Raw genomic sequence first — 26,666 nt, 5'->3', positions numbered from 1 at the left:
AAAAATATGGACAAAACAGTAACCCTTTGTAAACTATGTTCAATAGGATACGGTATGCTCAATATGATCAGTCATTTATGGCATCCTCACCCGGGTGTCGATAGCAAGCAAGTGCAGGTCTATACAGTTTGTGCTGTTGCTTGTAGTTTGATTATTTGTTCTAATTTTCTTTATTTTTATTTAACAGTAGTCCTTTTTTTCTGAACATGGCACATAACAAACCATAGAAACTGTGACAGAACCCTGATAAAAACCGAACCGTTTGAACCGTTACACCCCAACTGGACACAAATACTATTTCTATTTAAAACAAATTTACACATTTTAGAATAATAGTAAAGCCATTAAAAGTATAAAATAACACAAATGGAAATATGGGAAATATATGGTGACCTAGGAATTAAACATATATGTATCAATGAAGAAATGTAAAAGTAATTTTACATTTTATTTAAGTTTTGTCAAAAATCCTTCAACTAATTCATGAGGTGTTGGGATGCTTTTAAAAAGTTCTGAAAAAGTTCTCATCCATGCTGACACTTGATTTTCCTTCACTATCTGCTCCACCTTATGCATTAAAATAGAAATACATATACAAATAAAATTAAAATACATGCCGAAATAAAATATATACCGGTATATAAACAGTACTATATCCATTATGTTATTCATATTTAGGCACAAAACTAATTTTAATCTTTTAAGAACACATCTTTAGGATGACAAATTCAGTCAAATGCATTTTCACTCGTTTTTACTTGTACATGATCGCATGTGCATAAAACGATTCAAGATTAAGAAGAATACAACAACGCCCAGTGAGCTGTCCAATATGGCAAAACAAGAGTTAAAAAAACACTTGTAACTGTACTCACGAGTTTCATTTTCCTCTCGAGTTCGGCATAATTTACTGTCAGAGTAGAAACTTTCCCAAACTGCATGACATTGGACCCCATGTAGTCAACACAGCAACCGTGAACTGCTACAACCTCCTGCTATACTTTATCCTCTTGTATTTACAAAAAAAGCACATTTAGTTCTCAGAACAGCTGAGAGCTAAAGCAGAAACACACTGATCAGGACCACATGCATCGTCCGACTGCAGGAATTTCAGGAGCTCTCGAGTGTGTTTCCACGGGTGTGGCAGGACTGTTTATATTACAGCAGTAGGGGGAAGGGAGCTATCTATCATGGACAACATCTGGCTTGCATTTACTGAATGAGACTAACTGAATGAAAACTTTTCATTTGCCTACACTAAAAAACAATTGAAAAACCATGAGGTAAATTTTAAGCAATAAATTATATACGGAAGGATTCGAACTCAACTCAACTCTTGTTGGCCAAGGTGCTACACAGAACAAACCAGACCAGACACAGCACAAATCATTTACAATTAAAAGCCAAAGAAAAATATAGGTTTTGAGTTTTGCTTTAAACTCATGCAGTGAAGTCAAAATACAAAACAATCTTGTTCAAGAGCCGTTTCACTCGCATATATATCACATGTACGTATATCGTATGTTCAATCTTCATTTGAACAATTTGTCCACAAATGTTTTTATTTATTTTTGTATAAAATGTGACCTTGCAATGGTAAATTAAAATGTCAAAACTGACCCTTCCATTGACAGACTTGTCTCTGGTGTATTCAGGTCTTCTCCAATCATTGAGTGCAGTTAAACTCCGCCCCTGCCTCCGCCCACGCCCACATCTCAAAGACCAATCAAACTGATGCATAGAAGTGAAGAGAGTCCTCATCCAACATTTTTTTCTTAATAAATCACAATTCACATCGAAAAAAGGAAGAAAAGATCGGTTGCTAATTCCATTTCATTGAAACTTTAAAGGGTCATGAAACTCCCCTGCTGCATCAGTGTTTTTTCACACCTTTGATTTGAAAAGGCTTGTTAAATGGGGAGTGGTCGACTGTGAAAAGGTGGGATGGGTATTGTGTGGAAAGAGGGAATGGTTTGCATAAATAGGGGAGTGGCATTAGGTGCGTTAAGATTAGCAATACCAACAGCAGCAGTTATAGCGGTTCTGAGACATGTTCTTGGTTCACGTTGGCATTGTTTACAACAGTGAGATTATATGAGGGATGAGTACAGCGAATGAGAGAGCTCTGAGACATTAAGGCCCCGTCCACACGGAGACGCGTTTAGCTGCATACGTATAAATTTTGTACCGTATCAGCGTTTCGTCCACACGGATCCGGCATTTTAGAAGCATGCATCCGATATTTTTCGAAACCGGGTCCCAAAGTGGATTAATCTGAAAACGTCAATCTTCCGTTTTCGTGTGTACAGCGAATCCGTATATTTTCTGAAACGGTGATGTCATCACACTACGTCCAGCACGGTGAAAGAGTTAAGGGATACAACTACGGGCACTGGGCATGCACACATCAATATCACGTCATTTAATGACCGTATCTGCATACCTGTAAGGGTATGTTTTGGGTTGGGGTAGGTGTAGGCATTAATAAAACACAACTGTTAAGTAGCAAATGTATTTATTGTTATTTTATTGTGAGATTTTTCCTCACCTCCGACCACTGCTATATACCCCTGCCAAGCCACAACTCTTCTTCTCCGTTTTTAGTTCTGTGGCAGAATTGCAGCGCCACACACTGGCCTGGCATACAAACTACATCGTTTTTAATCGGTTTCGGTAATCTCGTGTGGACGCAGATATTTCTTGAAACGAGGAAAAAAAAAGATCGGATTGGGAAAGCGCTGGCTTCATGTGGACAGGGCCTAAGTGCAGAGATCGCAAGTTTTTCAGCTCTTCAAATCAGCATAATTCAGTGAGAAATGAAAATAAATTTTATTCTGTATGACAAAATATTCTGCAAACATGTGATAATTAAACTATATTTGTCCAAATATGCACACTGTTTGGCAAGATGAACAACGCTCCGATGTGATAAGAGAACGTGAACCACCCACGAACATGTTAGCAAATGCGATAGAGGTGTAATGCTGCCTTCAGGTGCTCTCGCAATTATGATAAATACGAGTTAGGTAAAAATTGCACATTACACATTTTAAGTTGCAATTTTTACCTAGGAAACTCGTATTTACGATAATTGCAAAAATGCAATGATTTCGTAGCCTGACAAGCCAGACCCACATCAAGATGTTTGGTCTGGAAACTCACCATTGACAGCTCAATCCGAGGGGCGGGATAAACGGTTGTCTTTCAAACTCCCTCTGCACGCGATAGGATAGCGGTACAACCAACCAGAGCAACGAAGGTGAAACAGAGCTTGTTGATAGATTAAACATTCGCCGTATCCGGTCAGCTAAACTCTGAACACATCTTCCCTTCTTAAGAATGACTTCAGTGCCGTTCTTTGTTCTTTTCTCAGAGAAAAGCTTAACTCCAAGTCTTCCAGAGTCGCAGTCAAAGCTGATTCGAAAGACCGCCATTCGCCAGTTTCTGTGTTTACTAGAAGCACGCAAACGCAACTCGGCCATCGTCATTATGGCCCCGCCCGCCGACTCTATACACGATGTGATTGGCTCGTTCAGAGTGAGGGGAATACAGCTCAGAAGGGTATTGAGAGTTCCTAGACGACACTTGCGGGCAGATTAAATTTGCTGCCACTAGGGTGCGTCTAGATTTCTAGGCTAATGATTTCGTAATCATGACTTCAGAAGTCGTAATTATCAAATTTCTGATGGCACGTGAAGGCAGCATAATTCTAGATCGGGGTAAAAGCGAAGAGGTTTGAGGCTTCATAGTCTCGACCACGCATCTGAAGCACAGAGCGATGCGCGCTGGGTTGCCGTGACGATCCACTCTGTCACTCGGCAGCTAAATCTATATCCAAATACGCACACTGTTTCACTAAGAGCCCGAACACATGCTGCTTAGTGCATGTCTATGACCACAAATAAAACGAAAAATTGGCTTTTGATTCTTATTGATATTTTCATCAAAAATATTGTTCATTAGCCTACAGATCAGTTATTTTGCACTGACATAAATGAGATAGTCAACGCTTGCAGGTTCGGCGTGCGATTCCTCAAGTTAATTGTACTTTACCGAGCCTTTGTAGCAAAGGCTTCCACAGACGCACCCGGTTACAGCTCGCTCGGCACCCTTACGTTATTCCTATCAGCATAACGCCTCACTTTCCACCTTGACTTTTCCACACACGCTGCTTTCAAAACTTCCCTAACATACAATAATGATAGAAGACGAGCCTGACAGAAGTGACTGTCTCATGCAACTAAATTATCTTGTATGCATACTACAGTATATATATATACATATATATACATATATACATATATATATATATATATATATATATATATATACATATATATATATATATATATATACACATATATATATATATATATACACATATATATATATATATATACACATATATATATATATATATACACATATATATATATATATACACATATATATATATATATACACATATATATATATATATACACATATATATATATATATACACATATATATATATATATATATATATATATATATATATATATATATATATATATATATATATATATATATATATATATATATATATATATATATATATATATATATATATATATATATATATATATAGATAATCGCTCGGAACGGTCGACGTCAGCATGTCCCCAGCAGCTCATACTTGGGCCGAAAGCACACGCTGACGTCAGCATTTGTGACGTTGCTCCAAATCAGCTTTTCAAACCGGAAGACAGAAATCACATTTAGAAAAATGCAAAAATAACTTTTTTACACATATGAATAACATTAATGAGTACCCTTAGTGTTTTGGACAAAACTAGACAGCTACTTAGACAGGCATTCACAGTATTTTGGACAAAAACTAGACAGCTACTTAGACAGGCATTCATTGTTTGAATAACATTTAAATGGACCAATCACAGTTCTTTGTGTGTTTACCAGCTGCTTAGGGTGTGTGCACAATAAATAAAGGGAGGGGTCCTTTTTCTACACGCATGCAATGGCCTTCCTTCCTGTCACAACTTGTTGCTGGCTGCAAGCTATACCACACAAAAGTAGTTTTAGCCATGAGAAACCTTCCCCATTTTGCAGAATTACATACTAGAAGACTGGTTTTAAGAGAAGTGCAAAACATTCCCAGTTAGTGTAAATGATTTTGCAATGCAGAGCAAAGTGAAGTAACACAAAGTATCTCACATGCACAATAATCATATCAGAGTGTACAGTGGTTTCCTGTGACATTCTCACCCTTGCATGCAACCCTGTATAAAAGATCTAAATCAAGCTGAGCAAGATCAATGCATTAAATCAGAACAATGGCATCCTTTACATCCCAACTTTCTTATCACCACTTTATTAAGCAGCTATCCCGAATACTTGATTCTAATTGGTCATGATATACTGAGCATAATCATGTTTTTTCTTCTTCTTTTTTTCACTCTATTAAAATACATATGAAATGCAGCCTCCTCACTGCAGTCTCTTGGTTTACTATGGTTTATTACCAACTGTAATTGAAATTGGCCATGGGCAGTTTCAGTATGAACTAATATATATATATGGTGAGCATAAAATCTTTAAAGGGGTCATGACAAGAGAAATCAAATTGGCCTTAAAGGTACAGTTCACCCAAAAAAGAAAATGTGATGTTTATCTGCTAACCCCCAGGGCATCAAAGATGTAGGCCTAGGTGTGTTTTAGCGCTGTATCTATCGATTCTTTTAGTAATCGGGTATTCTACTGATTATTCCATAGATTAATCAGATAATAATTACTTTTTTCTTTATTAAAGTGCAATACTAAATATATAAGAGAAAATAAGACAGGTATCTTAAAATTAACGTCTAATTTCTTTTCTTGTTAGAAAAATTTAGTTTTATTGCTGAAATTGCATACATTAATAACTGAAACTAAACAATTTGAATACATTCAATTGTCATATTATATTATATTATATAAAAATCTATTTCAAATGACTTTAAAAAGGTAAACATAGCTCAATTTAAAACTAAACCTACAACCAATAAACCAAAATAATAGTAATATAAATACCAATAATGCCTAAACATTGCATTTATGTTGTGTAACTTAACTTTTTTAAATTTCAGCTTCAGTTCAGCCATGACATAAGCCTTTACTGTCTTCTGAAGGATTTGTGGCTTTTGTAATAATCAAAAAATATTGGACAGGAAGGTAAGTTGAAATAAGAACAAGAGTGGAGGTGGGCATAGAGATCAGCTCTGGATCCGCTGTTAATAACAAACCATCCACCCGCACAAATCCTCAGTGTGAAGCGCGATAAGCTATCGTCACATATTAGCTACACTGAAGTAAGTTGCTTTAAAACAATTATTCTTTGGCGAAATTACATGTCTTAAATAACCTAAACCAGGGTTGACAACCTATACGGAGGAGTAACTGTTGGAACATGAGCAAACGCGAGAGATGAGTTTGTGTTTAATTCAGGTAAAGTTTCTAACAGATCAGAATCATATTCATCATTGTAACACAGCTTGTTTTATTAAGCTACTATAAATATGATGAGCAGTGAGATTATGATAAATATGATAAGTTTGAGATTTAAATGATCTGCGTGTCTCTCTCTCTCTCTCTCTCTCTCTCTCTCTCTCTCTCTCTCTCTCTCTCTCTCTCTCTCTCTCTCTCTCTCTCTCTCTCTCTCTCTCTCTCTCACACACACACACACACACACACACACACACACACACACACACATGTGCGCATTACAGCTTGTTCTGATGTTTGTTGCGCCTACCATTGAGACATTTTAATGGTGTATTTCGAAGTATATATGAAGTCTCATTAAATATTTCACACATTATGACAGGAATCCATTTGCAAAATCCATCACGCTCATGTGTTTGGAGTTGTATCTCTTCAGCTGACGCGCGCCACAAATTAAACTTTAATGTTCAGCGTCTCATCCTGAAGCTCAACACAGTTATCTTCATTTAAAATAGCGAAACTAAACAATATTCTGATGTTTTTATTCCCTTTCTGGACATGGACAGTATAGTGTGCATACACTTGAATACGCTCTCTGACTAAATATAAAATATCTTAAATTGTGTTCTGAAGAAGAACGGAGGTCTTACGGGTGAGGAACGACATTATGGTGAGTCATTAATGACATCAATTTCATTTTTGGGTGAACCAACCCTTTAATAGAAGTTAATTGATATTTATTGCATGGCGCTGTGAAATACTTGATTCTAATTGGTTAATTACACAATCAGTAAAAAGCAGTATGTTGTTCCCCAATAACAACCAGTTAAAACTAATAACACATCTGGGTATCTGAAGTCAGCGCTTTTTGCTTGCTAGGAACGTTTTTTTTTATCATGGAAGCTTTGTGTTTAATGAGCAAATAAAATATTAAAACTCAAATCAATATTTTATGTAAATGTATTTAATTCGGAAGCTTTGTGTTTTTAAGAGCTAATACAATATTTTGACTCACATAATGTACATCTAGGCAGTTTTAAATCACAAAATAAACCCCTTATTCTGCAATAACAATCAGCTGGATGTACATTATACATTTTTATTTTTGAAAACATCCTCACTTTTCAGCATTACTAGTTCATAAAACTTTTCACAGTAGTGTAGCTTTGCAGGGTTTTTCTCAAGCGTCTTGCTGCAAACGTTGCCGCAGTTCTTCTGGATTTAGTCTGTCTCAGTTTTATTCTGTTTCTTCATGAAATCCCAGATGGACTCGATGATAGTGAGATCAGATCTCCGTGTGGAGCAGACTGGCGGTTGTCAGGCGCCTTGTCCATACAAAAATCTCTTGTATAGCTTTTATTGTTGGGAATTAAAGGGGGGGTGAAACACTCAGTTTCAGTCAGTGTCATGTCAATCTTGAGTACCTACAGAGTAGCATTGCATCCTGCAAATCTCCGAAAAGTCTTTATTTTTTTAATAATTATATAAGAAAGATGCGCTGTTCCGAGTCTTTCCGGAAAAAGCCGAGCGGGTGGGGGCGTGTCGTGTGAGCGGAGCTAAATAATGACGTGTGCAGCAGCGCGCTGCTATTGTGTTGAGTCGAGTGCGTCGTAAAGCTGTGTCATCCCTAACAGCGGGAAAAACTTTATTCAAAATAAAAATATGGCTTTTAATCAGATACAGCCATACATCTATGATCCGGAATCAGACCCAGAGGCTGCAGTTGAACAGGAGCAGCAGCAAAAACGACTAGAGCAGGACGTCTCTATGTGGTACAAGTTATACACTAACTATATAATATGCTTAGCGACTTGTGTTATTTACATATTTATACTTGAATTATATCGTCGTATTTTTGTCTTTGAAGGTGTACATGTGAGAAGTCCAGTTGTGCACGTGTGTGTGTGTGTTTACGCCTGGTTTGTGTAGACAATTGTAACGTTATTAAGCGGACTGGTTTTGCACGGCAGGCTAAGTTAGTGTTTACATAGAAAGACACGGAATAGTAGCGCATTTGAATGAAGAAGCGCGCTTATTTAGTTCAACATATTTCCCCCCTCTTTGTGTATTGTTGTTTGGAGTGCTTTTACAATACACAAACATAAAGTTACACATATAGTGGCCAGCTAAACAAATGTACACGCACTACACATCGCATGCTCCATTGATCAATTTCTATATATAGTAATATATATTGTAACTATACGTGATCATGTTTGGGCTACTTGATGAGCATAGGCAAAAACACAGACATTTGAAGCAGTCTAACTCACCGCCTGCGGTTCTAACGTTGGGACCTTTATCGTTGGGACTGCTCCATCATTCAGCATTAGGCGATTGGAAAATCCGGCGTCAAGCTGGGCCTTGTTTATGAAACAGTCGGCACCGAACAGATATAAACATTCGCGCAACTCAGTTGCTGATCCGGAAAAGCAAATTCCATCCACTGTTGCCTTACCGCGGGGTTTTGGAGAATCTGTGCAGGACTGTCTTGGTCTGGCAACCAAAAACGCACTTTTTGATGTCATTGGTAATTGTGCACATCACCTGTGCAGCAGCCTACGAGCCAGCGCTTTGATGGGCGTAGCCTGTTACTTTCGCTCTCTCCCTCTCTCACTCACGCTCTTCCGGTAGAATTGTCCGTACGGCCCATACAAGGAAATTCCGCCCCCATTAACGTCAAGGGGACGCATGATCGCAAAAAACTTGCCGAAACTTATGACTAACCGGAAGTAGTATTTTTGACAAAGAAATACACCCATCAAACGTCCACCTTAACTTTTGAAACTTTGTCCATGTTTAGTATGGGATTCCAAGTCTTTAACAGTGTAAAAAGATCAGTATGCATGAAACAGCATTTCACCCCCCCCCCCCCCCCCCCCCCCTTTAAGTATTAATCATGCAATAAGCAGGATAAACGAACAGTCAGTTTTTCATTATCATATGTATATTACTTATCTATATATCATTTTCATTATAGGATTAACAAAATAAAAACGTATTCACTGTGGCGTTTTTTATTTAACTTACAAAACAATGTTTTTTTGAATGACATAAAGAAGCCTTTCCTCCACAGACAGAGGGGTAAACAAGTGAAGATAACCAGTCTGAGAATGTGACAGTTAATGTCAAACGCCAATGGTAACTGCTGACTAACAGCTTAATCAAGTTCTCAAGACAGATTTAGTGTCTCTCTGTAGTCATAAGACGTATCTGCATTTGGTATGCATGTTACATGAAGTGCTACAAAAGTTTTCAGGGCCTTCAGACATTAGTTCTAAAACTCTGTCTGAATGAGTAATCCATTTAAACAAGCAATCTACGGTCAAAACCCAAGCATGACAATGAACTATTAATATAGTACAAACAAACCCACATTTAAGTTGTCAAAGCAAAAGAGAACATCAAATATTTTCGATTTTGAATTTATAGTTTCATGAAACTACTTCGGCCAGCACAATGCTGAGAGCATTCATACAATGAATTAACTGTATAAAGATGCAAGCTAAATACATAAATGTCAATGAATAACTAGAAGGGGAAACTCTTCCGCACCACCGCTAAATAAAGATGTGAAACTATGCTAGAGAATGGAAAATATGTTCACATATAAACTCCATAAAAAACATAATCATTTGAGCTTGTCACCTGCTCTGAGTCACACAATGTCCTGTGCCTCTTTAGAACATTAACTTATATGAGCAAAGCTATACATTCATTCCATGAATTTGTTTGCTCAGCTGTTCAGTGGCTATAAAAGCAAAGGTGGAACTAGAGTTTTATAAAACGGATGGCCAGGCTAATTCAGGGGGTTCATAAACCACGACGGAAAATAGAGTATAATCCTAACCTGGCATCAAAAAGCATGAATGAATCCCATGATTGCTGATTACTTCACATTACCCCACCTGTATATTCCTATGCTGTAACTATGACTGCGCTGTGCATATAAAGTGTAAAAAGCGCATTTTATTTGATTTTCCTCTAATCCACTAGATGGCAAAAAAACTTTCCATGGCGCTTTCCAAAACATCTGCTTTTCAAGATGCACATGGAAATTTGGCTCATCCTTGATGTGATCACAGGTAGCTGCGCACGTTGATTCTGTGCTAATTTGATCAAATTTTTGATTTTTTTAATAGGGATGGGACGATTACCAAGCCTGACAAGCCAGACCCACATCAAGGTCTGGAAACTCACCATTGAGAGGGCTCATTCTGAGGGGCGGGATAAACAGTTGTCTTTCAAACTCCCTCTGCACCCAATTGGATAGTGTTACAACCAACCAGAGCAACGAAGGTGAAGCGGAGCTAATTGGCAGATTAAACTTTCGCCGTATCTAGTCGGCAAAACCCTGAACACGTCTTCCCTTCTTAAGAATGACTTTAGTGCCGTTCTTTGCTCTTTTCTCAGAGAAAAGCTTAACTCCAAGACTTCCAGAGTCGTGACCAAAGCCGACCCGAAGGACAGCCGTTCGCCAGTTTCTGTGTTTACTAGTAGCACGCTGAACCTCCGCAACTCTGCCGTCATTATGTTAAGCCCCGCCCACTGACTCTCTGATGTGATTGGCCTGACCAGAGTTTGGTTTTTCATGCAAATTAGATTTGTTGCCGCTAGGGTGCGTCTAGATTTCTAGGCTAACAATTACCAGTGTCACGATAAAATGTACTGATAATTAACATTATCATTTAAAATTGTATTATGATTCTGTTTTCAAAACTTGTGGTAAATCCTGTCCGGCCAGCATCAGTCTGACACAGGCGGAACGTTGCGGAACGGAAGTTCTCTTTCGCATCTTCTTGAGGAGCTTGACTATTTAAACTGGTAAAGCTTAAAAACACACATGTAGCAATTAAGACAGCTCAGAGCAGGGCCGGCGTTTGCTATAGGCGAGCTAGGCGGTTGCCTAGGGCGACAATTGTGTTAGGGGCGCGAGCGCTCTCTAGTGCCGCCCATTACTTCCCATTAAGCATAGAATTGGAACAAGCGAAATACAACATAATGTTTATTAAACATGATCATCATAGGGCGCCCCCTCAGCCACACGTTTAATTACTTATCAACCTGATTATTAGGTTGAATTGATGGTGATTATTGATTATTAGTTCAGGCGTTAGGTCAGGCAAGTGCTCATCTTGCGCGTTAATCAAAAATGAGGCGTCTAAACCCCGCGGATGCACAGGGACGGAAAAAGAGAAAAAAAAGAAAGGAAGAAAATCGAAAGAAAGCCCAGTATAGAGGTTAGTCTTCTTATCTCAGCCAATAAGTTGTCAAACAAAATAAAATTACTTAGTATCAATCTTATCAACTAATATTTATTTTATAAATATTATTAATATTGTCACTAAGCTATCACTTGCTAGTTTTCTACATAATTACTATACGTATGCAAACATAACTTCACTGACAATAATCAATAACCTACATGTCATTTAAATATCAAAAGTCCAGTTCGTTATAAATATGGATAACGTAAACATGTTATTTATGAAAAGTACAAACGCTCTCTACGTGGGCATCGGAAGGAAATAAATACGGCCTCTCGTTTTTTTTTTTTTTTTTTACTAGAGCAGCCTAACGAAAGATGCCATATTATTTACATTAAAGACAAATATGCTGTGTTCACCAAATTCTTCACAGAGGCTGTAGTGTAGTGGTAAGACGCATGGCATCAAGATTTGATGCAGATCCATCAGAGGTTCGATCCCGCCTTTTGCCACACTCGCTCTATTACTTTTTCCCATCACATATAAGATCGGAAAGGCATTTATTTTCAATAACAAGTGAGAAAATGTTTGAAAAGTGGAAATAAAGCGTCGAACGTGTTTAATAATAAGTGCTTCTCGGTTATAGGCCTAGGAAAACAGACATGTGCTGAATTAGAATAGAGACGATAAAAGTGAGTGGGGTGGAGGGGTGGGGGGCGCAAAACTCCATCTCGCCTAGGGCAACCAAAGAGCTAGAGCCGGCCCTGGCTCAGAGACAATTATTTGTTATATTCCATGAAAGATCAACCAGCCCCCAACCACCCAACAAACACACTCTGTGAAGTACCCCAAAATGGCAACTAACACTCAGATGCAGAGCATGGGGCATATTACAGAAAGATCCTAACTTTAGAATCCTCTTATCTGTTTGGCAACCATGGCTATTTCCGTTACGACCTCATTTAGGACAAAAGTTGTTACAGAATAACACAAGTGCAGTATCTTATCGTAACTACAGATAGGAAAAGTGCATTAGCATCCTAAACCAACAACAACAACAAAAACACTAAAAACGGTCTTAACTTTAGAATAACCCCACTGATGTCCTAAGTTCAAAGCTTTTTGAAAGCCAACTGTAAAAATCACATTACAATAGCTTTGTTTTAGAATGACATTTTAGAGATGGGACCAGAATCAGCTGATTTTTGCTCATCCTCTAACCAGACCGGTGGTCAGTCTTGTGTCTTGCATCTTTATAACAAAAAATATACTTAATATACTAAAAAATATACTAAATATACACCCCTGAACAAAATTTTAAGAGCAGGGGATGCATTGCAAGTTTTACACATTTCGCACTTGTGGATCATAACCGGGTTGTAAGTGCTGCTTCAAAATGCCAAAAGAAGAAACAGGAGCAAGAGAAAAACAATAGAGAGTAGGCAATTTATTGAAAACTGCATTTAACCTCAAACAGGCCGTTCATCAGCTGATCAAAAGTTTAAGACCATAGCCATAAAAAGGTCAAATCTGCACATAAATATGGCTTTCATGTCATTGTCCTTCAAGCAGTCATACTGTCAAGATCTCCTGATGGCAAAGGCAAAAAGGCTTTCTTTCTTTGAACGTGGCAGGATTGTTGAGCTGCACAAGCAAGGCCTTTCGCAACGCGCCATTGCTGCTGAGGTTGGACTCAGTAAGACAGTCATCTTACATTTCTTAAAAAATCCTGAGAGTTATGGGACAAAAAAGTCAATTGGTAGACCCAAAAAGATTTCACCTGCACTGAGCCGCAGGATCCGACGGGTTGTCCGTGAAGACACAGGTCGATCTTCAACCCAAATTAAGGCCCTTACTGATGCTGACTGCAGCTCAATAACCATAAGACGTCATCTGCTAGAGAAGGGCTTCAAGAACAAAAAACGTCTTTAAAGGCCACGTCTCCTCCCACGACACAAACTTGCCCGTTTAGAATTTGCAAAGGAGCACCAAACATGGGACATTGAAAAGTGGAATAAAGTTTTATTCTCTGACGAGAAAAAATGTAACCTGAAAGGTCCTGATAGCTTCCAACGTTACTGGCATGACAAGGAGATCCCACTTGAGATGTTTTCTACGTTGCACAGTGGAGGAGCTCCATCATGACCTGGGGTGCTTTTTCCTTCAATGGGAAAATGGAGCTTCAGGTTGTGCAGGGGTGTCAAACGGCGACTGGCTATGTGGATCTGTTGCAGCGGGCATCCCTCTTGACCGAGGGCCCCCCGCCTGTGCGGTAATGTCTGGGTCTTTCGACAGGACAACGCTGCAATTCACAAAGCCCGCCTGACGAAGGACTTCTTCCAGGAGAATAACGTTGCTCTTTTGGACCATCCTGCGTGTTCCCCTGATCTAAATCCCATTGAGAACATTTGGGGATGGATGACAAGGGAGGTTTACAAAAATAGACGTCAGTTCCAGACCGTGGATGCCCTTCGTGAAGCCATCTTCACCACATGGAGCAACGTTCCCACCAGCCTCCTGGAAACAGTCGCATCAAGCATGCTGAAACGAGTTTTTGAAGTGATCAACAAGAACGGTGGGGCTACTCACTACTGAGTCCTATTTTGACACTTTTAGTACTGTTGTGGGTTTATTTTAGGGCTATGGTCTTAAACTTTTGATCAGCTGATGAACGGCCTGTTTGAGGTTAAATGCAGTTTTCAATAAATTGCCTACTCTCTATTTTTTGTCTCTTACTCCTGTTTCTTCTTTTGGCATTTTGAAGCAGCACTTACAACCCGGTTATGATCCACATGTGCAAAATGTGTAAAACTTGCAATGGATCCCCTGGTCTTAAGATTTTGTTCAGGAGTGTATAAAATATATACTTCCGGTGGTGCTGCTCTGTAGCGACTCGGGCGCGTGCTGCGTTGCCTTTACGTGTTTTAAGCGTGTGGCGTTTTGTTTTAATTCTGAACCACGATAGTAGTCGGTAGCCCACAAAATGGCATCGGGCCTCCACTTCAAGTACTGATTTTTATCAGCGATCACTTCATTTCCTGCTCTGTGACAATCATGCTGTGGGGACATGAACTAAGTCGTGGTTACTCCAGAGAAACTTTGCTGTTTCTCCGACCACTTAAATCAACACCACCGAACAACCTGCCAGAGGCAATTTTTGGGGCTACCGACTACTATCGTGGTTCAGAATTAAAACAAAACGCCACGCGCTTAAAACACGTAAAGGCAACGCAGCACACGCCCGGGTCGCTACAGAGCAGCACTACCGGAAGTATATATTTTATACACTCCTGAACAAAATCTTAAGACCAGGGGATCCATTGCAAGTTTTACAGATTGGTCGATTTTTCATTCCTTAGAGCTTGAAGAGGCTACTAGTACTATAACATACTGCGTTGAAAATGTGGTGGCCAGGAAGGATATAGAAGTGTACCTCAACAACAAACCCTATATTACAAAAGAAATTAAAGGCTGCATAAATTGGAAAAAGCAAGCCTTTAGAAGCAAAGATAGAGCGGGATTGTAAGTGGTCCAAAAAGAACTTAAACAACTCCTCACTAATGCGAGGGAAAACAGGCAAACGATGGAACAAAAGGTCCAAACATTAAATATTAAAAAAACTTTGGGACACAATGAAATCAGTGACTAATATGGACCCTGCAAAACAACATATCATTACACTGGACGATCAACATAAATCAAATGAGCTGAATGACTTTTTCCTGCGATTTGATTCCAAAAACTTCACTCAGGAATGCGACAGTGTTCTGCAGTCCCTGCCAGCTACTGACTCTACCTGTTATCTGGAAGTGGAGCCATGTAGCATCCAACGACTTTTCAGCAAAGTAAATACGGGAACGGCTACGGGCCCTGATGGCCTACCAGACTTTCTGCTCAAAAGCTGTGCTCAAAACAAGAACTATCAATGGCAGGGTGCCCTATTTTCCTACAGTCGTTGGATACTCATACTGTCCCAGCTCTGTGGAAGAAATCACTCCACTGCCTAAAAAACCAGGCGCCTCAGAGAATAACAATTTTCGTCCTATAGCTTTAACCTTGATTGTAATGAAATGTTTTGAAAAATGAGTTGTGTCTATACTCATGAAGGATGTAGAGTCAAAGCTAGATGTGTTTTGCCAATAAGCAAGAACGCAGCACCGATGACGCAATTCTTTGCATCTCACACTTTTTTTCTAAACACATTGAAAACATAAGAGCTTATGCTAGAATCTTGTTTGTCGATTTTAGCTCAGCCTTTAATACAGTGCAAACTCATGCTTTTAGAGAAGCTTAAAAACATGAATGTTAATACTATCTTAATTTTTTAATTGTTTTATTCTTTTTTAAACAACAGGGCACAGCAAGTGAAGGTCAATAGGACACTATCGGAGGTCAAATACTGTAACACAAGAGTTCCTCAGGGTTGTGTTGTATCACCAATACTCTTTACATTGTTCACCAAAGACTGGAGGAAATTACACTGTAACAACTATATAATGAAATTTGCTGATGATACCACGATCTTGAGCCTTTTGTACAAGGATGTGACTCCTCTGTGTACCAGGACGATATAGATACATTCATTAAATGGTGTGATACAAATTATCTAATTTTAAACATTCAAAAAACAAAGGAGATGGTCTTTGACCTGAGGCAAGTTACAGACTACAAGCCAGTGGTCATTAAAAACCATTACGTAACTCAGGTGTCCTCATACAAATACTTTGATGTCCACATCGCTAATCTTCATTGCTGGAATACACATTGACAACCTGTGCAATAACCTGCAGCAGAGGTTTTATTTTCTACGGCGACTAAGGTTGTATGGTGTGAGCAGTCAGATCATGATAATCTTCTACCGTGCAATATTGGAGAGTGTCATCAGATATTGAATTAGTGCTAGGTTTGGCAACGTAACAGTTAAGCTGAAAAACAAGCTTGCCAACATGCACAAAACGGCAATAAAAATTATAGGAAGGAGATACTACGAGCCTAGAGCCTGTATGATCAGACAATTATTAAACAGGCTATGAAAATTAAATCAGATCTTAAACATCCCCTCTTCCCTGATACCCTGCTATCAGGAAGAAGACTCCGTGTACCAAAATGTAAAACGAATCGCTTAAAATTATCATTTGTGCCAAACTCCATTAAGCTGCTGAACGATGTGAAATAGAGCTGTGTCCAAAAGGGAAAAAAACAGAATGTAAGCACTTAAAATGTTGTTTTGGAACACACCAGCTTATTCATAACTTTAAGGCTAACATAGTCATACTAAAAGCTAAAAAACTTCAATTTTGATTTTAGTGAGCCTTTAAGACACGAAACGATTGGTTTGTATGAGAAACCGATCAGTATTTATATAATTTTTTACCTAAAATACACTGTGACCGCGTCATCACTTCCACTGGGTGAGGTAAAATTACAGAATATGGCTTATGATACGAGCAAGAGATCACTTCCGCTTGTTTGTATCCCATTGAGATACGCCATATCGTGTACATTTGACCTTACCCAGCAGAAGTGATGGCGTGCTCGCGGGTTTTAGACAGTGTATTTGAGGTTAAAAATGATATACACTCACCTAAAGGATTATTAGGAACCCTTGTACAATTTCTGAGGCAATTATCTAATCAACCAATAACATGGCAGTTGCTTCAATGCATTTAGGGGGTGTGGGCCTGGTCAAGACAATCTCCAAAACTCCAAACTTAATGTCAGAATGAGAATGAGAGTCATGTTTGCGGTCCAAATAACTTAAACGGGTACTTCAGTGCTGGGAAGATGAATCTGTATTTAAACTGGGTCATCAATGTAGTAGAAATGTGAAATTATTTTTTAATTTGGTACCTAGACTGAGAAAAGACAGAAAATGTATTTTTGTCTCATGGTGATGAAAGACTACAATTCCCAGAATGCTTCGCTGCCCTGTGAGGCCATTCCCAACTTGATTACTGTGACTGAGTTGGAGAAGACACTACAATTAAAAACTGAACATGTCTGTTCAATATAATGAGTGAGTCACCGCGCGAGTATCACAACACTGAGCACTAACTGCAGCAGTCAGATAAATGAGCTGAGCTCTCGTGATGAGATCTGAGGTAATCGCGACTACACTCGCGGCATACATTCACAACGCGAGTTCAGTCTGGCGCTTCAGTTCATGCCTTTGCAAGCTTAACTTTCATAGAAATTAATATGAGAAGTTAAAAGACTTACATTGCTCACCATAGATCCGTTTAAATGAGTGCCTGTAGCTGAGCTGAGCTCTGAGTGTGATCTCCATCCCCCATGCGCGGGTTCAAAACATGCAGAAATGGCTCCCTCTGCTGGCTGTAGTCTTTAGCCTTTGGTCAAACATTTTCCAGAAATAAAATGCATAAATCTCTTGTCTCGGGGGGATATGAGTGGGGAAAGCACAATCATTTGAATACACTTCAGGGTTTTTACTGATACAAAGCCATATGCTAATCGCTGAAGTAACCCTTTAATATAAGAGGCAATGTGAAACACAAAAACGTGAAATAAAGCGTCATCATGTTTTAAAGAAGAGTGGCTTTATTAAGTGTGGTGGAAATAACGAATGATGGACACAACACGGTAGCAAAACAGACATTTACATTCACACACCCACCAAAAGTGTAGCATGCAAACTTAAAACACCTCAGTAACACATCAGTTTAAATAGATTTGTGTGTGTGGTTTGGGTTTCAGAGGTGTTTAGATAACTATAAGAGTTCACATGTTCCCTTGAACATACCTTTTTTTAAATTACTTATTTTTTGTTTAGTTTGTTTTTTACTGAAGCATTTAAACTGATATATCAGTTTAAATACTTCAGTTAGTTTTTATATGATGTTACAGGCTGTTATAATTAATATTTTATATTGTAAGCCTAATAAAGAATTTATCTCACAAGGGGATTGTTTAGGGATCATTGCCATTAAAAATTATGAAAAACTTACTATAGTAAGTATTAAAAAAACTGATATAGAAAACATTAGAAAATTCATAAGCAATAAACAAACATTTAAGGTTGATTTATTACATTGCATTATGTTAACATTACGTTGCATGTAGTTTAGAGAACATTTATTGTGCGAAACTGTAATTATACAACATAATGTTGCAAAGAAATACAACTCAAGTACACTAGCTGTAGAGACTTTCTAAGAAAAAAAATAAAAGAAATAAAATAACGCCATCTTTTATTCAACCTGCTGTTGTTCCAATGCCCTATGCCCTTCTATCTTTTTCGGACCTCAAAAGCAGAAATAAACAGAAACAACAACAAAACGCGCTCCTTCCTATAATGGCAGTTTCTAAAATGGCCGACCAGGCTCAAACTTTACGAAAAGGATACAAAAGTATCAAGCAATGATACAGTGTTCTCAGCCTGCCATATATTGAAAGTGTTCAGAAGGCATGCTATAAGGTTTTGTGAGAAAGAAACTCGGTGTTCCTGCGATGAGTGCGAGCCTTCAGCAGCCCCCGGCGCTCATGCTTATGCTGCCTTCACGTGCTATCGGAAAATTTGTTTTTGTGTCTTGTTACACATTTAAACTGTCAAATACACACACAGTTATGTCTTGATGAGTATTTATGTAAACACAGTCGATTATGCTTTAAGTGAACAATATCAGTTGGGGAAAGAAACCGAATGAGTGTCAATAGGATCTTTGCATTAGCTCTTAAAGTGACAGACAACAAAAGAAAAAGAGAAAATGACTCAGTGTTCTTGGCTAAGTAACCATTGTAGATTTATTATGTATCATTGTATATTTAATTAATGTGAAGATTTTATTTATTTTATTTTATTATTTTTAATAACAAAGATAAATTAAAATAACAAATCGTCCATCCCAGTTAAGGAGTTTTTGTTTACCTGGATGTTCTTGATGTAAAGTTTTAGGTTGATATAACTACAGTATATTACCAAGTCAAGCAACGAGTTTTTGGTATTTAAATATTTGCATAACATTTTTTGTTTGTTTACATTGAAGTTAAAATCATATTGTCAGATTGTGACATACATTTTTGCTAAAACACTGCTGGTCACTTTGAGTTGTAGCGATGCTTTCTTTTCCTAGAAATAATGTGAAACACATAAATGGTATCATTCTATTTAAAAAATATTATTTAAATAGATTTACACTAATAGCAATATCGTATTGCATACTGAATATCGCATTATTTAACAAGGTATTGTAAATCGCATTTTTCTTCAATATCGCACATCCCTACTCTACAGTATAGTTTGCTGCTGCTCGTCGAACGGCTTATATCCAAATAATGGATGTTTAACCAGCTCCTCCGTTTGTTTTTAACCGTGTTTACGCAAGATGATGAATATGATGATGCATTGCAGCCAGTTGCAGCTCATGGCTCTAAATTTCGTGGGTAGATTGCGTCGTCATCCAAACGGTTTATCATGCAATAGAACTAAAATCTCTATCGTAGGCCAATTTTGTATATTTTATATTGCCTATCGTTCATATCGCCCATTACTACTGAACAGGTCTGGTATAAAGAATGTTTTTGCTCAGGTGACCACTTACCAACTCTTTTCCCATTGTCAGTCATCGGGGAGTGATGCGTTGCAAAAATGGCAACGACCAACTTTAGGCTTTAAAAACTCTCTTCAGAGACGTATGGGTGACGTCACGGACACTACGTCCATATTTTTTTAGAGTCCACAGAATTCAGAACCTTTCTAGGCCTTGAAGTGTTAAAGTGGAGGTTGCATGTGATTTCACTTTTTTAACTTTAGTTAGTGTGTAATGTTGCTGCTTGAGCATAAACAGTATCTGCAAAGGTGCTTCACTGAAAGTTATATGCAAACAGAGATATTGTCTTTTAAAGTTATGGCAGTTTATTGCCTACAAAAACGGCTGGTTTGGACTACAACAAGCTTCTTCCTGGGTTGGTGACATCATAAACCCTTACTATTAACATAAACACTGCCCCCGCAAACACAACAAAGTGGGCGTGGCCACATCACAGTCATTACGGAATAGAGATAGGTGTTGCAGTAGGCTAGAGAGTTGCAGACATACATCTAACCAATCTAAGACCATTGTGTTTTTCACCAAAAAAAAGTCTTAAAACATGTTATACTGCGCCACATAAACACAACCAAGCCTAGAAAAAAAAACATGAACCACCCCTTTAATTAAATTACTGTCTGTGGGGTCAGAGAGCTCTCGGATTTCATCAAAAATATCTTCCTTTGTGTTTTGAAGAAGAACGAAGGTCTTATGGTTTTGGAACGACATGACGATAAGTAATTAATGACAGAATATTTATTTTTGTGTGAACTAACCCTTTAATTCTTACAGCTGATTGAAATATTTTATAACTAGTTAACTTTTGAGTTAATTTGCAAAACATGCAAATGATAAACTTCCGTGACAATGCAACACTGGTTTGATCGAGCAACTGTCCTGAGCAATGTTCAGCTGGCCCCGGGACATCGGGCGGTGCTTAATGTCGAGCCCTGCATACAGATTGAGTAAGTAAGACACTGACCTACACATCTGAACAATAGTTTTATTTAAACAGATTCACAAACCATGCAACCAAGTCGAGTTCACACTTTGCGGTCACAGAAAAGGCCTTTCTTACCACCCTCATGATTCCTCGTCACATTCTTGAAGAATTATGTAGTGACAAATGTTAAACCACAAATCACCATTCTTTTATTCAAGCTCTGCACAATCTTTATTTTCCCTCAACCAGCTTCACAAGGTGCAGGTGGGATGTTTTTTAAACACTACTGAAAGATTGCACATGTATGCTAGACAACTCTTGGTTGCTTTTCCTAAGTAACCAATCAAATGTATTCAAGGAAAAAAAGAGCATATGCAAGTTTAGGGAGTTGCTTCACTCCTTTATCCAGTTGCTTGGTTACTCATTATACAAATACACAATGGCTACAAGGAATAAGTGATATTTCATCTGAACTTACTCATACCATGTATTTGCAAAGCAGTTGCTATAACTACTGCTGGATATATTTTAGAAATGACGAGTACAGCGCACACGTCACTTTCCTTTTTTAGAAAAAACAAACCGAAACTTTCTGTAAAAAGGAACCTAATAAAAATGCACGCCTGATTTCTTTAAACCATCTATAGAAGTCAGACAGCCTTTGTTAACCGAGGTGGTTTTAAGTTACTTAACAGCTTCTCCTATGCAAAGCAAACAGAAGGTGTGAGGCTGAACAAAAACGGCTATCTCTCTTACTCCCACCGGTATTGTGTGTCACTTACTTTCACCTGCTGTATCTAGGTTTATTTGTGCAAGAACACGTGCACATAATATTAGATTGATTGTTATGATAACTACAAGGCAAGGGCATAGCATATACAAGTTTCATATACAAGTTTTTAGTTCTCTATCCTAATGTAACTGAGGAGACCCGACAGAATTAAATACCATTATCATTTATTCAACCACATGTTGTTCCAAACTCAACCCTCTACGCACACCTTGGCAATAGAATCACCACTGGCTAGTACATTTTTTTGTTTAGTCGCCAGACTGATATACTTTATTATATAATATTATACTTTTATACAAATATACTATATATGCTGGGTTCATGAATATTAATCACGTTGACAGCATTCGCTCAAACTGATCCAAAACAGTGACAGGAAAAGATGAGTGCCCTCTACTGGAAAGAAAACTGAATATCTTCTGCTTGTTCTTAAAAGCTGAATATTTCTAAATGAACTCTAGTATTTTGACAGGAAAATACAACAAAGAATATTGTTAACATGTAGCGGGTCGATTCTGCGTGGTATGTAAGACTCTCACGCTCTCTCTACTTCTCTCTCGCCTGTGTGTGTGTGTGTGTGTGTGTGTGTGTGGTTACACACAAAAGTATTCTTGCTGTTTCATAATATCAAGGTTTAACCACTGTAGTCACATGAACTATTTTAATGACGTCTTTACTACCTTTCTGGGCCTTGAATGTTGCAGTGACACTGCTGCCTATGTGAGGGTCAGAAACCTCTCGGGCCTGGGTTGAAAAGATCTTAATTTGTGTTCCGAAGATGAACGAAGGTCTTACAGGTTTGGAACAACATGAGTTGAGGTTTGAGTAATTAATGACAACAGGGATGGAAATTAGCACCCGCCACCAGCCAAATGCGGGTGATTTTGAGTTGTGGCGGGTAAACTCGCTTCACCTACCGGCCACCGTGGCGGGTAAATAAAAATAGCATACTGTTTCCCCTCTTTATAAACTGTGTTCAGTGCATGCGAGTGCGGCCGTATGTCCGAATATGACCAGTCGTTTTCGCCGTCATTACCCGGATGTAGTGCCAGAAGACGCGAATAATAACCATAATAACTCGCGCGCACTGAGAGAAGATCCGTCACTGTCATCCGAAAGCGCGCACCCGTCTCACAGCGCGCAAATATTGAGTTCTCTTTCAAGTCTTGTGCTTAAACGGACAAACTCACACAAAAAGTATGCCAACATGTTCATCTTGATGAGTATTCTAGCAGACATAGTCTGAATATGCCTTAAGTGAACTTTATACATTCGTGAAAGATGACGCATATCCTTCTATTAGGTCTTAAAGGGGCAGTAGCCTTTACTGCTATGTTTAATGTCAAACAAAAGGACATCACTCACTGCTCTTGATTGAATAGCTTTTGTAAGTTAAATAAGGATTAATCTTTCATTTAAACAGTTAAATATGCAGTTATTTTACATTTGATTACTTTATTCAATTTCTGAACCTTTCTGCAGGCCAGTAGACCTGTACATTATTATTTAATGTACACATGAGTGAGGTCAAGTTAAACATTTTACTTTGAATTTTATTTTATACTGTTTGATGTTGCAATGTGCTAAATAAATATTTGCATAATTTGTAATTGATTTATTATTTGAAACTTTAATATTAATTAATGCAATTGCAATGCCTTGATTTTTAGTAAAGTTACACAGTCATAGCATTAGCCATAAATGCAATGAATAATTGGCATAATTTCTTTTAGTGCTTCGGTTTCGGCCAATAATTTTTATTTTGGTGCATCCCTACTGACAATGTTCTGCTCGGTATGTCGTCAACACGCTTCAGAAGATGCCAAAACTAGTAGTTTCATTGTTGGTACTAAAAACCTAAAACTGGAAGCCATAAAAGAATCATCCAAATGCCACATCCAGGTAAAAAAAAAAAAAAAAAAAAAAAAAAAAAAAAGAGCACACAGAGCCCTACTCATTTAATGAAATGTATATCAGTTCATGGTTTGTGTGTGTATAAGAGTGAAAGAAAAAATGTCAGTATTTGATTGAGATTTGAGATTAAATAAACAGCTTAAGTAGTGTAGAGCTTGTAGTATTAATTTTCACGTGCAGTTACACATTGTCGGTTATAAACAAGAAAGTGGCTGGTAAATACATTGAGTGGCTGGTAGATTTTGAAATTTGACAAAAAAGTTAATTTCCATCCCTGAATTACAATTTTCATTTTTGGGGTGAACTAACTCTTTAAAGTGTGATTTCAAATGTCGGTGATTTTGTTTCCTTGGAAACTGCAGGAGTTAAGTTAGTTAATAAAAAACTAATATTTAGGTCTGCCATTAACAACTATTTTTTATCAATTAATCTATCGACTAATTAAATGATCAATCGATTAACCTATTGGCTAATTTATTGCAATAATTTTCAACAAAATGTACTTAAACACATTCAATTTAATTTGCAACTTTGGCGTTCAGTAGTGTACTATAAAAAATATCAATGTAAACAAGCCTTTAATAAAATTTACAAATTTGTTAACTAACATAACAAAAAAAGAGATTATCAGCAAATACTTTATATAGTATAATGTTGTCACACAATACCAAAATTATGACTTCGATACAATACCAGACTAAAATACCTTGTTACGATACTAAATCGATACCGAATCGATACCATGGCAAAAAACAGTAAAAGTAATTGAATTAACAGTAAAAGTAACAGAACTTATTATTCATTGTTTGAATAAAACATGTATCATACCCGCGGCACACTGCACTTTATTTTCTAATGCAAGCGTTTCTGTTGTTTTTAGTGAACGGCGGAAGCGGAGCTCACACACACGTCCTCACTCCTGCCTTCACAAAGATGCAAATTAAGAAATACTGCTCTTATTAGAGTGCTGCCATTTTTAAAGTACCGCTACTAATACAATTTCATATCGTACCCAACTTACCCAGTTGACTAAAAATATTGGCGTCAACTAATTATCAGCGTCGGCGCAGTCGATTTTATCAGCCAATCACGACAGGCCTACTAACATTTAATCATGAAATTGTAAAATTAAAATAAACATGTCAAGGCAGAGGCACTTACTTGAGATGGCTAATGATCATGTACAATACAATTCTGCATATGAACATAAATATTAATAAATAGAGAAACTATTGAATATTCTTAAATTGCTGAAAATACCGTTTTTTGTTTTGTAATTTATCAACCGACCTAATGGGTCCTGCACACTGTGCGATTTTTCCAAATCCTTTGCGAATGTCCCTTGTCAGACTGCACGAACATGATCCCAGATGTAAGCCATGTCACACTGTAAGATCTCAGTTGTCTTTAATGTCAGACTGCACGATAGTGAAGCCACGATAAAAACAGACGCACAAGAACACTCGTCCGGTGTTTATCATCAATGAATGACGTGTTCGGTGACAGTGAGCTGCATTACACGCGGGACTGAAATGCTGGCTATGAAGAAATCTCTAGCTCTCGTTTTGGTCATAGTTTGTCTTGAAAAAACGAAATATTTGACGGTCGTCGTTGGAGAAGTCACACTGCAGGATTGTGCGCTAAATCTTCTGACACTGGCAGAATTTCGTCTGATTTAAAATTTGATCGCAGTGGTCATTAATCGGCTGCTGGTGAACCTGTCAAACTAATGCTCAAAGACATCAGATTTGCTCAATTTGTCTCAGACGGCCAAATCGTGGCCAAAATCGCACAGTGTGCACCCAGCTCCACTCATCATAACAGATTTCAAAATCTACAGTAAGGTCAGTTAAATGCACAACTCTAAAACTACAGGTCAGAATAAGATGGCCAGCAACACTGCTGATGGGGAAGAACAGGCAACAATAGATCCATTCAGTCTCTCAATCACTCTCTGTCTCCTTCTAAACTCCTCGACTCACATTCCATAAGCTGAAACTTCATTAGCAATTCCTGCACGGCTTGAGTTCACACTAGCATACATTGAGCAGTTCAAAAAGTCAGATATCAAAGTGGAAGGAGCTTCTTTCATAGATGCATTTCTCTGCACACTCAGACAAAAGCACTGAATCAGTCAGTGCAGTACTAAGGTTGTTGATACAAGTAACACAAAGGCACACACACACTCGTATTTTATTAGTTTTTGTCCCCACCCTGCTTTGTTTTGAAAAAATTGTATACATTTTAAAAAAGGAATTACTGAGGAAAATGTGATGTCTATTCAGTTTGATGGTTTTCTATTCTAATATTAACATGAAGAGTTATCCATTTTCTGGTCCTTTAGTGTTGGTGTAAGGTTTCAAGATTGGAGGTAGTGTCTGCCCTTTCTGATACTGAGAGTACACACGTATAGGGAACAACAATTTTTTCACCACATTATATCTATTACTTGCCTTTAAACATTTATTTATTAATTAAAAGTCAATGTGAATCATTTTTACATGGTTAAATATTCTCTCAATGCCTTGCTTTTGCTCCTCGTTTGTATTTTTATATGTAATTTTCATCATTGATCTAATAACAAAATTATAAAATAAGTATTATCATGAAATAAAATGAGTCATTCTTCTTTTATTAAAGAAAACGTGTATTTTTTTCTTCTTGTAGAACTGTATTTTTTAATAGGGAAAAATAGTTTGGCTAAATTTCTCAGAAACTTGCAAGAGTCTCAAACCAATTAAGAATCGTGGATTGTGGTTCTGCCTGCCTGAAAGAACTGTATA

The 26,666-nt window shown here is 37.8% G+C and overlaps 1 protein-coding gene across 2 annotated transcripts in view; it reads right to left on the bottom strand.

Annotated features, from left to right (window-relative positions):
* The window catches only part of sgms1b (sphingomyelin synthase 1b), a 47,352-nt gene that overhangs the window by 12,086 nt on the left and 8,600 nt on the right, over positions 1 to 26,666 (bottom strand). The window contains exon 1 of one of the 2 annotated variants that reach the window (XM_067430095.1): positions 876 to 1,108. The exons of the other annotated variant lie outside the window; for it this stretch is intronic. The gene's annotated coding sequence lies outside the window, so the exon portion shown is untranslated. Of the gene's footprint in view, positions 1 to 875; positions 1,109 to 26,666 lie in introns of those variants that run through there. 2 annotated transcript variants of the gene reach the window in all.

Source organism: Pseudorasbora parva, chromosome 21 (genome assembly GCF_024679245.1).
Source record: "Pseudorasbora parva isolate DD20220531a chromosome 21, ASM2467924v1, whole genome shotgun sequence".
In the NCBI taxonomy this organism is placed as follows: domain Eukaryota; kingdom Metazoa; phylum Chordata; class Actinopteri; order Cypriniformes; family Gobionidae; genus Pseudorasbora; species Pseudorasbora parva.
This window is presented reverse-complemented; position numbering and strand designations above follow the sequence as displayed.